Below are 18,674 nucleotides of genomic sequence, written 5' to 3' on the forward strand. Positions count from 1 at the left end.
CCATGCCCAGTGTGGAGCCCAACATGGGCCTGAACTCATGACCTGAGATCAAGACCTGAGCTAAGATCAAGAGTCAGACACTAAACTGACTGAGCCACCCAGGATCCCCTATATGGTTAATTTTTATAAATGTCCCAAACTTATGAAAAAATTGCACATACACTACCTGTAAATATTTGCTCTATCATGAAATCAATTTTCTTTCGTGAAATCAATTTTTGGTTGTGTTACTTACTTCCTGCTCAAGGACTTACTAATTCTTAAAGTAGTATTTATAATATCTCAACATAGTTCTACTTTTTGTTAGTCTTCTTAAATTTCTAATGTTTTTTGTTTTGCATATGTAGCTGCCCTATTCGTTGGCTTATAATCTTTGTATCTTACTCAGTAATTGTGCCTTTTATCTTACATAGTAGCCCTTTATCCTGTTAGTTCTTTGAATCTTAAATTCTCCTTCTTTATTTTAATATCATAAGACTACATTCCTCATACTTTTTTTGGTCTTGGGGCTACAGTGCTAAAATGAGTATCTCTACTGTTCATAAAAGAATATTTTCTTAGGGGTCCTGGGTGGCTCAGTTGGTTGGGCATCCAGTTTTTGGTTTTGGCTCAGGTCATGATCTCAGCTCCTGGGATCAAGACCTGTGATAGACACCACACTGGGCAGGGAGTCTGCTTGAAGATTTCTCTCCCTCTACCCCTCCACCCCATCCATGGGCTGTCTCTCTCTCTCTCTCTCTCTCTCTCTGTCTGTCTTTCTCTGTTTTACAGATTTTATTATTTATTCATGAGAGACACACAGAGAGAGAGCAGAGATAAAGGCAGAGGGAAAAGTAGGCTTCTTCTGGGGAGCCTGTTGCAGGACTTGATTCCAGGACCCTGGGATCATGTCTGAGCCAAATGCAGAAGCTCAACCATTTGGCCGCCCAGGTGCCCCCCACCCATAGGCTACTTCTCTCTAAAATAAGTTAATAGATCTTTTAAGAAAGAAAATATTTTCTTCCTTTCTTAAGTCTTATATGAACTGCTATTTGTTTTTGAAGTCCAGAAATTTTACCAGGTATATACCAGGTCTCATTTCATCAGCTTATGGGGAAGTAATTCAGTCCTTTAACTATGAAGACCTTTTCTTCCACTCACAGTAAATTTCTTTCATTATTTAATTATTACCTTTCTTCCTTCTGTTTCTTTATCTCTATTTGGAGTTCTTACTAATTGCATATTAGAATTCCTGGAGTTGTATTGCAAATTGCTTTTGGTTTGCCTCATGATTTCAAAATCTTTGCAGTTTTGTTTTGTGTTTAATAGTATGTATTACTCCAGGTCTTCCTACTTAATGTATCTGGGCTCAACAGTATCTTCTGTCCATTACTGATATCTCTCCTGAATCATAAAATTGAAAAATTATTTGTTTTTGTTCCCAAAAGATTATTATGTCTTATAAGTGAATCCTTTTACATCATTTTATTTATTTAGTTAGTTAGTTCATTAAAGTTGCCATCTCTTTCCTGCAGTAGTTCTTTTTGGCTAGAAGCCAGCTATCCAGGGCAGCAGACCCATCACCCTCTCTCTGACTTCTGAGTTCATCTCACTTTATTGTTATTTTACCATTTACTCAAGGATGACTCATCCTTAAGACTCGGCCTTAAATAGATATTTGGTATCTACCAGAAACTTAGGCCAAAAATCACATTTATTGGTTAAATATATTGGTTAAATATAAGAAGAGTTCCTATAAAAGTCTTAAGCTAGGCAAAGTGCCTACTATCTTGGTCATGGTGTAATGTAAAACTTGGAAAAAATAGAGGTTCATTACCCTTAAAAAATGGCTAATGTGATAAAACAAGAAAGAAATTAAATACAATGATTAGAAAGGAAAGGACAAAACTGGCATTATTTGCAGATGATATCATCTGCCCAGAAAATCTAAGAGTATAAGTGAAAATATTATTAGAACTCACAAGGAATTTATCAAAGTCAAATGTACAATAAATCTACAAATCTCAAATACTTTTCATAAGTAGTAATAAGTGTTCTAAATTGTCTGGAAACAGCCTTACCAAGAGATAAGTGTGATATATATATGAAAATTCTACAAAAGGGAAAATAATGCATGAGCATATAAAGAAATATTCAAAACTCTTAGAGGAGAGAATTCAATATTCTAAATATTTCAACTCTCCACAGATTAATCCTTAAATTCAATGCAATAGTAAATGAAATCCACATTTGAATTCTTATATGAATTTTTATATGAACTGAAGAAAATATATTTAAATTTCACCTTGAAGAGGAAAAACAAATAAATATATAGACAAAAGAATAGCCAATACACTTTTTATTTAAAAAAATGAGTAACTTGCTCAGCCTGATAACAGAATTTATTCTAAATCTACTGAATTAAGGAGTGTGGAAATAATTTCAGAAAATATAATTGAGTCAGGTAGGCTGAATAGACCAAAAACAGACCTTTGTTCAATGGAAAAGTCAGTATACGATAAAGGTGACATTTTAAATTGAAAGGATTAATTGTTCAGCAAAAGGTACTGAGATTGCGAATTCTGCACTTGGCAGAAAATAGATTCCAGTTAACTACTTCAAATTTGTTGCAAATCAGGTTCCCCAGGAAATAGTTTTTGAGACAGAGATTGGTTGACAGGAATTTCACTGGGGACTTGTTCAGTAGATCAACACCAGAGGAGGATGTGATGGAAGTATCAATGGGCAGAGGGACAAGTTGGGTTATAATCTAGTCTCAGTGGCTTCAGCCTATCTAAAGGGGAACTCTGAAGCTAGGGTATCCTTTAGAGCTGTCAGCCTTGGGGTCAGGGAACTGGCATGTTCTAGTCCCACATGGGTTAGTCATTGAATGTGGGCTGCCCCTGGGGAAAGAGATGCAACCTTGAGCGAGGCAGCTCTTCCTATCTGAGGGCAATTTTCCAGAGAGGCTTGACATCACAACAATATCCACAAAATGAATTCCAGATGCATCTAAAAACCAGTTGTAGGAAACTAAAATATGGGCTGTGAGTTTAAAAAGAAGTGTACATATTTACAATCTTAGGATAAGAAGGCCCTTCTAATAATAGATGAATATGATGACTAGAGTTGAGAAGGTCTATAAACATATTATAACATAAAGAATGTCAAACACATTGTAGCATAAAGAAAGCCAAGACAGTAAAAAAATAAAAATAAAAATACCTGCAACATGTGTTAACCAATCCTTGATGTTTAGAACATTAAAAAAGTAACTTTATTGACTTTCTACAAATTATTTAAGTGGGAGAACCTTCAATAGGGCCCCATGGCTTTTCTGTGCTAAGTTGACGTGAAGTCAAAAACATATCCTCATTTCAATCCAAGATATTAATCAACACTTCAAACTTCATTCTAAGATAAAATTTCTCCTCCTTCCCTCCAACTCTGTGCTGCATTTAGCAGGCCCCTAGCCTTTAGGGAAGGGGATGTGGATGGCTTCTATCCATTTTTTATCTCTTTCCACCTCCTACCCTCTTGATAGCTGTGAATTTAGACTCACAGCTGGCATTTAAAGGTAAGAAGAAAGAAGGAGAGGTAAAGGAATAAAGCAGAAAGATTCCTGCTTAGCAGGGGATGGCCTTTGTCACATATGACTTCTTGTCCTATGGGCCTGGCTAATGTTTGAAGGTGACCTTCAATGAAGAATATAGTAAGGTGAGGCATCTGGGTGGCTCAGTGGTTGAGCATCTGCTTTTGGCTCAAGTCGTGATCCCAGGGTCCTGAGATTGAGCTCGGCTTCAGGCTCCCAGCAAGGAGCCTGCTTTTCCCTCTGCCTATATCTCTGCCCCTCTCTCTGTGTGTCTCTCATGGGTAAATAAATAAAATTTTTAATTAAAAAAAAAAAAGAACTTAGTAGGGTCTTTAGAGACCTAGATGATCCATCTCAACCCCAGCCTTAGCATTCCTGCCTCTCCAGGTCATGCTTCTAGTAACTGTTGACTTTCACTGTTGGAGTTCCCACTTCTTCCTAGATGGTTTGAGGGCACAGTTAGGGAAGACAACCACATTCCTGGACCCACTGTGAGACAAGGTGAGGACCGGGGAGATAGTTACTTCCCAAATTCAGCCCTTTATCCTCTTTCACTAATCTGTCACCTTCCTTACATCTTGAGCAAGAGACCAGTGCGCTTTTCTCCAACCTCATGGAAAACATCGCTCACTAGATGTGAACAAGGAAAGGAGTACTCCAGTTAACCTGGGACAAGAAACAGGGCAGGGATGGCATTCACACTGGGCAGAAGGCTCTCTTCAGAAATCCCTTGCAAGGGACGCCTGGGTGGCTCAGCAGTTGAGCGTCTGCCTTCAGCTCAGGGCATGATCCCGAGATCTAGAATCGAGTCCCACATCAGGCTCCCTTTGAGGAGCCTGCTCCTCCCTCTGCCTGCGTCTCTGCCTCTGTCTCTCTCTGCATCTCTCATGAATAAATAAATAAAATCTTAAAAAATATCCCTTGCAAATCCCTGCTCCTCTTTTCCACCCCTTGTGGATAAAGTTGTTCATTTGAGTTCTTTTTAATGGTCAAATACATCCTTTTTGGAAACATGTCATCACCATATATAACAAAAAAGTGATTCATATCTAGAACATTTAAAGAACTTCTATAAATCAATATATTCAATTCACAGGAAACAAATATGAAAGGATAATTAAAGTTTGATGCTTGAACTCATTGATAATCACAATAGACTTTAAGTCAAGTGACATTGGGATGATGGTAAGAAGAGGATCAAGCATCTAGTTTGGCAAAGACGTGGGGAGGTGGATGTTCTCATGCATTGCAAGTGGGAATGTGAATTGATAATTTAACAAGGATTATTAAAATGTTGAAAGGTAATTTGGCTATAAAATTAAAATTTTAAACCCTTACACTTTTCAATCCAGCAATTCTACCAGAAGTAACTATATTAAGTTTTCCAGTGATGAGTGAAAATGGATCATCAGGGACCAGGAAAAATATGCACAGTGGTAAAATAGAGATTTATTTTTGTACACATCTGATTTGTGACTATCAAAGTTATATCTGCAGCATATGCCTTACTGGAATTTTTACAAGAATATATTCCTATTTTTATAAGAATATATTGTGCACTTAAAATATTTTTAAGAGATCATTCCAGCTTATTATTGTTTTGTAATAACTTAGTTCCACAAATACATTTGTTTCATAAGATATAAAATGTCACCAATACACTTTCTTTTGTTCTTTTCCAGGCTACCAAGCTTCAGAGAAAATAAGCAACACTTTCTTTTTTTTTTTCAACACTTCCTGAACAGCCATTTTATTGCAAAGGGAATGATTAAAAATTGACAGAATTAGAAGGGCAAGACATACCTTCCAGCCCCATTTTGCCAGTTTCATCAGGTCATCTCTTAAAATTACAAACATCAGATGAAATTCTAATTTTCACAATCCAAATGGTTTCCATGGCCTTGAAATTAAAATAATTTTATTTCCATAGTCAGTCTATATTACAATTTTCTTTTAATTAAGAGGCATCTGCCGAGCTCATTTCCCCTGTCTTGGGGCTATTTTGTAAGAAATGAGCGGGTTCTCAACAACGGTCTTTCTACTGCAGAACTCTGCTCAATGTGTTTCTGAAGCTGATAGGATCTGAGTGTTCACAGGACCGCAGATCAGATCAGGCTGTCTCTGGTATTTAGGGGTGATTGTGAGACAATTTGGATGGGTTGCAGATGGACAACGGAAACACAAAAGAGACAGGGCAGCAATGTTGGACGCGTGCATTCAGAAGGAGAGCAAAACCATGCTGCAAAGATGAGGAGGGTGTCAGATGAAACAGACACACAGGAAGAAGCTGAGAGGGAGATAGGGAGCAGTTACTTAGGGTTCATAAGGGTTTTTCTGGCGTTGGAAACCATCATTACAAGTAATAACACTTACTGAGCATTTACTGTAGGCTGGACACTATTCCAAACACTTTGCATATGAAACCCTATTTCTTTGGATTCCTATGACAGTCAGATGACTAAATACTCTTACTGACCCTATATGTGAAGAGAGTTTAACTCCTTATGGTCTCGGATCTAGTGATGAGAGGAGAAACAACTACACCCAGATGGGAGGACTCCAGGGCTGACATTTGCTCGCTCTTTCTCTCTCTCTTTTATTTTTATTTTTTTAAGATTTTATTTATTTACTCATGAGAGACACACACAGAGGGAGGCAGAGATATAGTCAGAGGGAGAAGCAGGATCCTTACGGGGAACCCAATGTGGGACTCAATCCCAGGACTCAGGGATCATGACCTGAGTCGAAGGCAGATGCCCAACCTCTAAGCCATCCAGGTATCCCAACCCTTCTAATCTTTTTTTTTTTTCCAACAAGTTTTTGTTTTGAGATGTCTCTCTTTGTCCCAAATATTTTCTTTAGAGCTATTTTTAGCTTCAAGAATACAATCAAGATCTTAGATTGCATTCAGTTGTCAGGTTTCATTAGTCTCCTTTATTCTAATTTAGTTTCTGATTATTGTTGTTGTTGTTGTTGATTTTGGTGTGGTTTGGGTTTTGGCTTTTTGTCCCATGCCTGTTTATAGCTATCGACTGTTGCATAGCAAACTATGACTTGGTGACAATGCTTTTAAGCAACCACCATTTTAATATGATCACAGCTATTATTATATATAACAGATCCAGTAGGTCAGAAAAAAATAGGACACAGTGTTTGTGTTTGCTCCATGATGCCTGATGCCTCAGCGTTTAAATGGCTGGCATCATCTGAAGACTTCTTTACTCTTGTATCTGTTGCCTAAGCTGGGATGACTCTGAGGGCAGACTCAGCAGTGATTATCAACTGGAACACCTATACATGGCCATCTCGTGTGGCTTAGGTTTCCTCACAATATGGCACCTCAAGCTCCATGACCAGGGGTTCTAGTACTACATGGTAGAAGCTGCCAGGCCTTTATTGGCCTTGCCTCAGAAGTCACACAGTGTCACTTTTGCTCTCCCATATAGATCAAAGCAGTCACAGAAGAGGGGATGCAGACCATCCACCTTTTCATGGGAATAAGGTCAAGGAATTTACACCATGTTTAAAAACCACCAGAATAGCATTGATCTCTTTGGAGAGTCCAGGCCAGTTAAGTAACATTTCTCACCATCATGTCATATTGTGGCTTTTATGAATTATCCTGTTAGTTTTATAATTTTTTTTCCTAACTCTGGTTTGAAGGAGATTTCTGTTAGTTAAAACTGGAAGATCTCTGCATAGTAAAGACATATTTCAGAAATTTTAATTATATTGAGTTATGTTATGTTGGTTACAAGCAGGAAGGTCTTCAAAAAAAGTGTCCCTTATTGTTGCAGAAAAAGGCTATGATGTTCATTTCCTCTTACATCACCAAGTCGAAGCAACATGTAACACCTGTAATTCAGAAGGAACATTGGGTTAAAGCACCTCATAGCAGGCATCTCAGCGTATTTCAGGAAGAAAAACAAGAGTATGTGCTGCTCTTCTAACAAAAGTTAGAAGGAAATACCATTTTCACCAAAAACAATTTGTTTTAAAGATTTTATTTATTTATTCATGAGACACACACACACACACACACACACACAGGCAGAGAGGCAGAGACACAGGCAGAGGAGAAGCAGACTCCATGCATGGAGCCCCGTGTGGGACTCGATCCCGAGTCTCCAGGATCAGGCTCTGGGCTAAAGGCGACGCTAAACCTCTGAGCCACCCAGGCTGCCTGTACCAAAAACAATTTTTAAAATAAAGTTTATTGATAGATGGTTTATATACAGTAAAATTCACCCTTTTTTGGTATGTTATACTATGAGTTTTCACAAACTAGAGCGTGTAGGTATAGAAATGTAACCTCCACCACAATTAAGATAGAGAACAACTCCATTACTTTAAATTAATTCTCTATGTCTTTAGAGTCAATGCTCTTCACCCATGACTAGGCTTGGCAACTACTCATCTCATTTTTTCCCCTCTAGTTTGAAATTTCTCAGATCATATACATAGAATCAGACAATTTGCAATGCATTTGAGATTCATCCATGTTGCTTCATTTATTAGTAGCTCATTTTTTTTTTATTTCGGAGTAGTATCCCACTGTGAGAATATACTACAATTTCTTTAATTCATTCACCCAATGAGGGAAATTTGGGTTGATTTCAACGCACAACACTTTTAAAATAGCAAAAAAGGTTAACAGTGTATCTTCCCATAGAATCTTTATTTTAACTAACTTCATATTTTCAGATCATCTTGAGTTTCTTACTAGCAAAAGTTAGAAATCATCAATCTGATGGGAATCCTACAATTTGGGGGGAGGAGAGCAGTAGTCTCTTTGTAACCAATCATTTTCCCACTGTATTCTTTCTGATTTGATGCAATTGCTCCTGTTTCTCAACCAGTATGTTTATGGAGAGAGTTCAAGTGGATTATGTTCCAATGGGGAACAGCTGGCTTCATAGCAATGGGATGACGAAAGGATTATCCAAGTGTATAACTTGGGAAAGTTGGGCCAGGAGCTGGGTTAGAGGATAGAACACCCTCTTTGGATGACTTTTAGGGCTTAGCTCCTCAATGAGGCTGTCCATTTAGGAATCGTGGGCTTCCTGCAGAATGGAGAGTGAACAGGCCAGGGCAATGAGAGGCTCTGTGGAGAATGAACTTGGATATTTCTGCTTTTTTCCATTATCTAGTTCCTTCTCAGCAATAACTCAGAGCAAGTCACTTCACATGCTGTGCAAGATTTCAATAGGTTAGAAACTAATTTTAAATCCATTAAAAACAAGCCCATATCAGCATTGTCTCCATGACCCCTTGCCTTTAAAACAACTGAGAACAATGCTGCCTCACTGATTTTCTCATGCTATTGTTTCATTTGCATAAAACAGGTGTGCTGCCAAACGTTTCACTGCCAACTCAACAGAATGCACCCGTACAGTTCTCTAATTTCACTGTCAGTGCAGTAATTTTTTCTCCTTTGTTAAGAGGCTCTCAAAATCACTGTAAGTAATGCCAATGCATACTGAACTTAAGTCAAATAATGCATTTGCCTTTCCCGCTAACTTTGAATCCTAAAAAAAGCAAGATCAGAAAGGAGATGGGTCCTGGTGTGAGTCATTCATTTCTAAATTTCTCTGGTTTTGTGACAGCCAGTATTTCTAAAAAAAGAAGAAAAATAGTACTAAAAGCAAAGTTCTCCATCATGCTTGAAGCCTCAACCTACATGTTTTTGTTATTTATTTCCTGTCCCTTTCATTTTATAATAGTCCTTTCCTTTGAGGAGTTTCCATCGAAAAAAAGAAAACGAGTATCATCTTAGATTTACTTGCCAGCCATCTGTCTTCCTTTTCCCCTCCCAGCTACTCCCCAGTGGTGCTACTCTCTTAGTAACTAGTATCCAGGTTGTACACGACTAGACACCTGCAGAGTTACGTACAGATATTTCAACCAGGATCATAAAATACACCCTTATTTGTCTACATGGTTCATTTGTGCACAGTGACTGGAATTGAAAACAGATTGCATGGGGCACATAGGTGGTTCAGTGGTTGAATGTCTGCCTTTGGCCCAGGGCATGATCCTGGGATCCTTGGATCGAGTCCCGCATCGGGTTCCCTGCATGGAGCCTGCTTCTCCCTCTGTCTCTGTCTCTGTCTCTATCTCTCTGTGTCTCTCATGAGTAAATAAATAAAATCTTTTTTTAAAAAAGAAAACAGATTACATTATTTTCATCACCTGTTAAGCTGGTAGGTATAAATATAGGCATACATTAATGTATATAAATAATTATGTAAACAAATATCTATGCTTATGAAGTGTATATCTAATAAATACATATGTATATACAGGTATATACATACATGTGTATATAACTTTTAAAATGAAAGAAGGCTCATGGAACTGCCACGATTGAAGCCCAGTGGCATTGAACCTCCTGGCGATACCTGCCCCAGCTCCTGTGCTGCTTTGAATACATCCCCTACCCTTCTTCTCTTGCCTTTCCCTTCCAGCCTCACAGGCCTCTTAGTCTCTTAAACACACAAAAGGATTCTTGCATCTCGATCTTTGTCTTGGATGTTCCCCTGGCCCCAGAACATTCTTCACCTGATGGGAGCAAGCCTGAGGAGCTCTTATCTTGCACATCACAGACACAGAATGACCATTGTTGCCTGTTTGACATTGCTACCCAGTGCTTCCAATTCTCTTACGTTCTTTGCTTCTCCTTTGTGTCTAAGTGGCATACAGTCTCTCTTTCTGCAGCAGAGGGTGGGTGCCTCTCCTTCCCTGGGTCCCTCTCCAGCAGGTGGCTCCCACTCTAAGCACACAAGCCTGTCTGCCTGCAGAATTCCTCTGGCCACAGGGGCACACTCAGCCTGCATGAGTGAGCAGGCCAAAGCACCAGTGAGTTCACATTCCAGGAACAGCCCTCCAATGATGACTGATAGTTGATGAACCCTCTGGTGAGATAATTCTGAGATGTACTTTGTAAATGTCCCTGCAATTCAGAGTGACGCTGAACCCCAATTGCCTATAGCACTACCAGCTCTTTTTTTTTTTTTTTTTTTACTACCAGCTCTTTAACACACTTGTATTATCTTCCCTCTCTTCCCTACTTCCTTTCCCCTCTTCACTTCCCATCATCTCCCAATAAACTGTTTGTGTCCATATACTTGTTTCGGGGTCTGTTTCTAAAAGAATCCAACCTAAGACTCTCTCTCAACTAGAATCTAAGCTCCACTAAAAGCAGAAAACATCTGACCTATTCATCATTATACACTCTTTCCCCTAGTGCTGGGCACATGTTAAGCACATGATAGATATTTGTCGAATGGGTAATGTATGCATGTATATGTGGTAGGATATAATTTGGATATCTTAAGAGGTCCTGCCTCTGAACCTAAGACCTGCCCATCTTGCAGTATAAGAAAGCTCTTTATTGCTTTGGGGTCCAAGTATCAAAGTGATAACACAAAAGCATAGGGAGGAAGTGAAATGAGGATGTGGGACTTTTGGGGTTTTAAAGTGATGTGTAAAACTACGTCTCAAAGTTGAGGATTTAATTTTTGAAAGGATTTTTTGAGAGAGAAGAGACCATCCAGAACTTCACATTATGAGAGAAGTCCTGCATTAAATCACAGGGAGTGAGGATGGTAGGTCAGGAGATCCTAAGACTCTCCCACTTGGCAGTATTTTCAATGTAGCAGATAAGGGGACAATCAGATGTCCTGGAGGTTGTGGATGGCTTTGATAAAGCCAATCAAAAATAGCTGTCATACATCTTTGTATATATTTTAAACAATTTTTTAAGCATTGCAGTTATTACCATGAACTAAAGAGAACAAAACCCTTGCCCTGATAGAACTTATGTATTAGTGGACAGAGGCAGTTCAATGAGCAAATTTCTTAAATGGCACAGATAAGATTATTAATGGTGAAAATAAAGATAAGGGGGTAGAGAGAAATGCTGCCATTTTATAGGTGGAGGTGATGGTGGGCCTCTCTGATGAGATGACATTTGAGCAGAGGCAGGAAGGAAATGAAGAAGCAAGCTCTGTGGATATCTCTGGAGGGAGACCATTTGAAGCAGATGAAATAGTTTAGGGGAGAAACTACAGGGAAGACTGTGCTTGGCAAGTTTGAGCAGCTGTAGGGAGACTGAGGCTGAGCAGGGTGAGGGAGGGACCAAAGACTTGGCAAGGACCCTCTGGTAAGCAGTATGAATGCTCCACATTTCCAAATCATCTTTTTTTTTAAATGATTTTATTTATTTATTCATGAGAGACACACAGAGAGGCAGAGACATAGGTAGAGGGAGAAGCAGGGTTCCTGCAAGGAGCCCAATGCAGGACTTGATCCCAGAATGCCGGGATCTCAACCTGAGCCAAAGGCAGACATCCAGCCACTGAACCCCCAAATCACCTTTATGTGACTTCAAGTCAATTACTCTGACAATTGTTTATTAACTGAGGAGCTGCTCTGTGATGAAGTTGCTTCCTGGTCACAGGATGGCTGCTGTCCTCCAGCTTCAGGCCACAATGTTAGGCAAAACAGCAAACATTTACTTTTATATGGAAATTTTCTATTGAAGAACAATGTACACATTGAAAAGTAAAAAATCCTAAGTGTGCAACTTGATGAATTTTCACAAACTGAACACTTCCATGTAACCAACATCCAGATCAGAAAATCAAACGTTACTCAGCTTCCCTGGGGGATCCATTGTTCTAACTTCTTTTTTTTTTTTTAAGATTTTTTATTTATTCATTCATGAAAGAGAGAGAGAGGCAGAGACACAGGCAGAGGGAGAAGCAGGCTCCAAGCTGGGAGCCCGATGTGGGACTTGATCCTGGGACTCCAGGATCACGCCCTGGGCCAAAAGCAGGCGCTAAACCGCTGAGCCACCCAGTTGCTCTAACTTCTATCACCATATAGTGTTTGCCTTTTTTTGAACTTTACATAAAAAAATCAAATAGTAGGTATTCTTCAGCACCTGACATCTATTGCTCAACATCAAGGTTGTAAGATACAACTGGGTTGCATGTAGTTGTATTTTCCTTATTCTCCTTGCTGTGTGTGAATTATTTTAGGTGAATATACTATAATTTATTTATCCATTCTGATATTGATGGACTTTAGTATTTTTCAGTTTGAGCTACAAACAGTGCTGTTATGAATGTCCTTGTCACTGTCTTCTGGTGCATAATTTTTGAGAGCATTTAACTAGGAGTCAACTGCTGGTTTAAGAATATGTATCTTTTTAGCTTTAGTAGATTCTGCCAAAAAGCTTTCCAGTGTGACTGATCAATTTTTTTCTCCCTTCAGCAGCGTATTAGAATTTCAGTTGGTCTATTTAAGGAAACTGATATTGTCAGTCTTTTTCCTTGTGGCCATTCTAAGAAGTATTGGATAGTAGTTTTAACTTACATCCCCTTGATAATTAATGAAGTTTAGCACTTTATATTTTTGCTGGGAATTAAATGTTTATATTTTAAAAGCAGCTCATGGATATAAAGTACACTGCTTTCAAAAGTAGTTATGGGAATTATAAATGAAGATAAAAATAGTACCTACATCGCAGGGTGGGAAATAATTGCACGAAAGGATCTATGTATAAACATTCAATAGGATGCCTGACAGAGAGTAAAAGCACAATTAATATTCTGTACTATTATCATTATTATTTTATGTGATAAATAAAGGCAGCCTAAAAATGTGATGATCTTTGCTACTAAATATTCCATTTGAAGACAAAATCCAGTGCCACTGCTGAGTGAAAATGAAGAAAAGATGAATCACTTTCACAGAGCGAATATGAAAAAAAGGGCCCTGGGACAGAAATAAACTAATCAAAGTAACTTCAGAGGCTGCACTATTTTTGCTTCAATGATAAATACAGTCAAACATCAAAGGGAGGGTCAAAACAATGACATTAAAAGGCTTCATCTTTAACAGCTTGTACGTACTTTAGGTTTGATCTTTGACACATTTCATTGAGCTAAATATTTTCATCTTTGGCCTGTAAATTAATGTTCTTTGAAGATCTACAAAATCCATTTGCTTATATTTGGCACAAATCATCCAAGGCTTATTTTCACAATTGTCACCATTTAGTATCTGTTGAATCATTGAGGGGAGTCTGGACTGAATTAGGGGCCAACTTAATGCATAGGTAGAACAAACAGAAACCAATGTGGTGGAATATGAATATCGAACTAGCATCTGATCTTAATCTTAAAGTATGAGTAGCATTTTTGGAGTCAAAGGCAAGAAGGACATGTCAAACCATTAAAATAATAGCAACAAAAGAACTGACAAAATATTACATGCAATGTTCAGAGGATAACAAGGTCTGGAGACCCAGATATGCAATTGGTCAGCAAAGAAGTGTTTGCTGCATAGATGATGATGGATCTTGACAATCATGTTCCAAATGATTTGGTTCTGCAAACTTTAAGGACTTGTGAGATGACTCTGAGTTGAGAAATGACAAGCCTGTATTCTGGGAACATAATTTAGGAAGTTTGAGAAGAATGAATGAAGTGACATTAGGTTTGGGAGTAACCAAACGCCAGTGGCTTTTGCAGAGAAGTGTTCATATATGAAGAGACACTTAACAGAGGTGATGACAGAGAAAAGGTGAAAGAGGAGATTCATCTGAAATATATCTTTGAAACAAACTCTATTACCCAATGACCTGAAGAGGATTAAAGAGAATGGTTTAAGCTGACATTGAGAAATCTGGGTTTGTACTTTCTAACTCTCTGAAGTCTTCATGGGACTGGATAGAGGCCAAATTTGGAAAGAAGATGGTTGAGTTTAGCTTGGGAGTTTTGATGCTGATAATTTTATTCCTTTGTATGTGTTAATATAATGGTATTAATATAATATGTTAATGGTATTAAAACTCATGGAAAATTAAAGATAGAAGCATTTGTGGGGAAAAGGAAACTAAAGGAGGCAGAAGAAAAGAAAAAATAACATCTATAGAGTAAATTTATGAAACAAACAATTTTGGACAATGAAATGATAAATTGAAATTCTATATAGATGACATGATTTATGACAGAAGTCTAAAACATAACAGATTTTTCTACAAGTACATAGATTCTCCTGCTTGATATATCCAGTCCAACCTAATGTGAATGGGGAGTCATCACACCATAATGAGAGCAAGTAAGAGAAATCACAGTAATTAGCACCCATGTTTTTAATATTCTTAAAATTAGAGAAGAAATCTCCCAGATGAGTTGTCTATTTAAATTATTTTTCTACCAATATTTTGTGTTGATATAATTCATTTATTTTAAATATCTTTTTAAAAAATTTCTTATTATATTTCAAACATAAACACTGGGATATTAATGGTGAATGAAATTAACCCAAAATCTCAGCCTTCTAGAAACCTTTAATGATTGCCAGTAGGTAATTCCCCCTCCCCCCAAAAATTCACAGCAACTTCCATATTAATTTACTTTCTTCCTCTCTCCATCAAAAGCAATAAGAATCAAACATACTCATGATTGTAATGTACAACCTACATTAGACTTGGCAGTTGCATCGGGCCTAGTGACATCTGTCTAATAGAAATAAGTGGATATTGTGATTTCAGCGCAACTATGCTTATTGTAAAATGCTAAATAAACATTTAATGTGCCTCCTGTAATTCAGTAAGTGAAGGCAGTATTTTATGAATAGATATTAATCCATGTTCATAACCGTTCTAATTTTTCATATCATGAGAGCTTTTGACATTACACAGTTCATTTTCCCAGAAAGGACAGTGAGTCCTTAAAATAATTATTTAACTAACCTCTGAGTGAACTAGCTCTGCTGTCACTATGAAAATTTGGATGTACTCATTGTATTAATAGGCTTTGGCTCATTTCTGCTTTACTTCCATCTTCTAAGAATGGATCCTGTTCTCAGTGGTCTACATTGTGAAAAGATAAAAGGCATCTTTTAAATAAGCCCTACTGTTGCTTTTAACTATTATTCTCCTTAGAATTTGATTCTGGAACCCCACATAGTTAAGTCATAAAACAGAAGGCATTGGGGCACTTCATCATTGTGAGAAACTGTCTTATATAATGTTGGCCACACTGTTAAAACTGGTTGATATTTTATCTTAGTCCCAGAAAAGTTCCCAGGATTTGAAAGGAAATACGTGTTTTTCCTCAATTGTCAGTAAACATTAAAATGTTTGCTACTGACATGTTAGTAAATACTTATTTTAAAATCATATTGGACGTATTTTATCCTACTTGAACTATGGCCTCTGTGTATTATAAATCTTGCTTTGAAAATTCATTCTTATTGTTATTTTTTGCTGCTTCGAAGAACACAGTTCAAGACATAGATGTACAAGTTGCCTAAAATACTAAAATTTCACTGGAATAAAGCAAAACACTTCAAAATAGCCATCTGGAAGAAATTCAGAATTTAGGAGGATATTCTCACCTTGAATGAACATCATTTTTATTCAATAAGGTTTATTCCATTGTATTTATAGATTTTATAGATGCCTCAAAATATGTTTCTTCTAAGGAAATATGAAAAATATTTATATATCTAAATATCTATAGGAATTCCTGAGAAAGTTTTTTTTTTTTAAATAAAACTATGTAAAGTGTGTGTGTGTGTGGGGGGGTAATGAATAGATTTTCTTTTTTTCCAACACTGAGTAGCTTCTCTTTAAAAGTTTCCAGTAGGGGAAATCACAAAATAAAATTATAAATAAGGTAGCTTGCTAAAATTATTATGCATGAAAAACTTCCTCTGTAGTGTGTTCCAAGATGAAAGGAATTTATATCCACATTTCAGTGTTAGTCATACATTCACTATATAATCTGTTCCATTTCATTATGTATTCGACAATCTTCAGATTAGGTCTTGAATCTTTTTATACACTATACCTCCAAGATTTTATTTGGAGTATTGGTTTACTTTTTCAAAATATAGGATTCGGTTTGTATGCACTTTTATGTTTAACATTATACCGTATGTATCTTTAGAGGCTTACCATGTCTGTATGTGATAGTTGCATGAAAAAGGTTGCATGGTCTTGATTAAAGGAATGGCACGCAGAGGTTCTCTCTTACGCTACTGAAGTTCAAAGTTTATTTCTCACTTTACTGGAGTTCTGAATTTATTTCTCACTTTACTGAAGACTGCAAGATATAAACAAATCTTTTTAAAAATAAACCACGAAGAGCGCCGTGAAGATGAGCAGCACTGTGATATTTCTCTGAGCAAAAGTCAATCGACTTTTCTAGTCAATACGACTAGAAATTCCACGGTCTTTAAAAACAAGTTGATTGCATGTGTTGTTTAAAGTATCTGAAAAATAATGAGGCATGTACTCTTTGCCATTGCCTTTGGATTTTAGGAGTGAATTAAAACCATCCTAGTCATGTAAACAATCACGTTGGTTGACTGAAGCTCCTGGGAAGGTGTTCCATAGTTTATGGCTTCTGCTATTTCAAGGCTGCAAGACGTAGGTCAGTAACAATCCAGTTGCTTGTTTCCACAAGGAGAAAATCATATGCTTGGCTGGGCGTGGGACGTGGGTGGGTGGGGAAGTCTTTTTTCACTTTTCTTCTGAAAGCTCTAATGTCACATTTTCAACTGCATCACAATAGAAACTTTCGGGCTTGCTTTTTACCAGAGTGTGGAATCTGAAGCAAGAAAGACATAAAATGATACCATAACTAAAGAAAATGAAAGACATTCTTCTACTGGAATGTAAGATTTTAGAAGAAATAAATTTAGAAGAGGAAACCAACATTTTTGGTTTTTAGCTAGCTGCATGAACAGGTAAAATTCAGCCAGTGGTTGAAATGCATTATTTTGGAAGATTTATTTATTTGTTTATTTGTTTGTTTGTTTATCTTGAGATTCTTTTATTAATTTGAGAAAGAGAGAGAGCTCGAGCTGAGGGGAGAGGCAGAGGGAGAGAAAGAAGCAGGCTCCCTGCTCAGCAGCATGGGGCAGGGCTGCTCAGGAGGGAGCCAGACACGGAGCTCCATCCCAGGAGCCCTGGATCACGACCTGAGCTGAAGGCAGATGCTTAACTGACTGAGCCACCCAAGCACCCCTAGAAGCTTTAAAGAAATGATGTGCACCTCAAAAATATATTTATGCATTCTTAATTTTTTTATTGGAGTTCAATTTGCCAACATATAGCATAACACCCAGTGCTCATCCCATCAAGTGCCCCCCTCAGTGGCATTCTTAATTTTTGAAAACGCTTTTATTTTTCATAGAAAAATTTAGAGTGCTACTATTTATTATTCATTTTATATTGGCTTCCTTATTTACTAAGGACTCTGATTCTTTTTTAAAAAATTAATGACAAGTAAATCTGTAATCATTATATGTCAAACTTTGGGAATCAACTATTTCCTTGATTTTTAGTAAGATAAGCAAAATGTTTTTGGATGTCACTAAGTGTTACATACTGGGATGTAAAAGTATATTTCAAAATGTGAAAAAATGGGGACCCCTGGGCGGCAGAGTCAGCTAAGTATCTCCCTTCAGTTCAGGTCATGATTCCAGTGTCCTGGGATGGAGCCCCACATCCGGCTCCCTGCTCAACAGAGAGCCTGCTTCTCCCTCTCCCTTCACCTCTCCCCCTCCCTCTGCTCATGCGCTCTCACTCTGCTCTCTCTCTCTCTCCTTCAAATAAACAAATATAATCTTTTTAAAAATGTGAAAACATGGATGCATACATACAGAGAAAATATTACAAAGTGGGACCAGGACATGTTTATTGCAAATAACTGGTGCAGACAGAAAATACTAGGTGACTTTGAAGGAGAGATTTCTTGAGGTCAGGCAGTCAAGGAAGGTTTTATGGAAAGTTAAAAAAACAACGTAACTGAAAAGAAAACAAATAATTAAGATACGTTGTGATAATCCTTTGTGATAGAGGTGCATGTAAGAGTTTTGGCTTGACTAATCAGAGAAGTCTTGCAGAATTAAATTTTTAGTGAACCACATTACTTCTCATTTGTACTTATTCCAGGACATCATAAGACACAATTGTTTGGATGATAGAGTGGATATTATTAGTCCTCTCTCTTTACCCCTTAGGTCCTCCCACTTCTGAGACTACTAGACTACTTTCGACTGCAAGTTATATGCTTCA

The sequence above is a fragment of the Nyctereutes procyonoides genome, unplaced genomic scaffold (genome assembly GCF_905146905.1).
Source record: "Nyctereutes procyonoides isolate TBG_1078 unplaced genomic scaffold, NYPRO_anot_genome, whole genome shotgun sequence".
Taxonomy (NCBI): domain Eukaryota; kingdom Metazoa; phylum Chordata; class Mammalia; order Carnivora; family Canidae; genus Nyctereutes; species Nyctereutes procyonoides.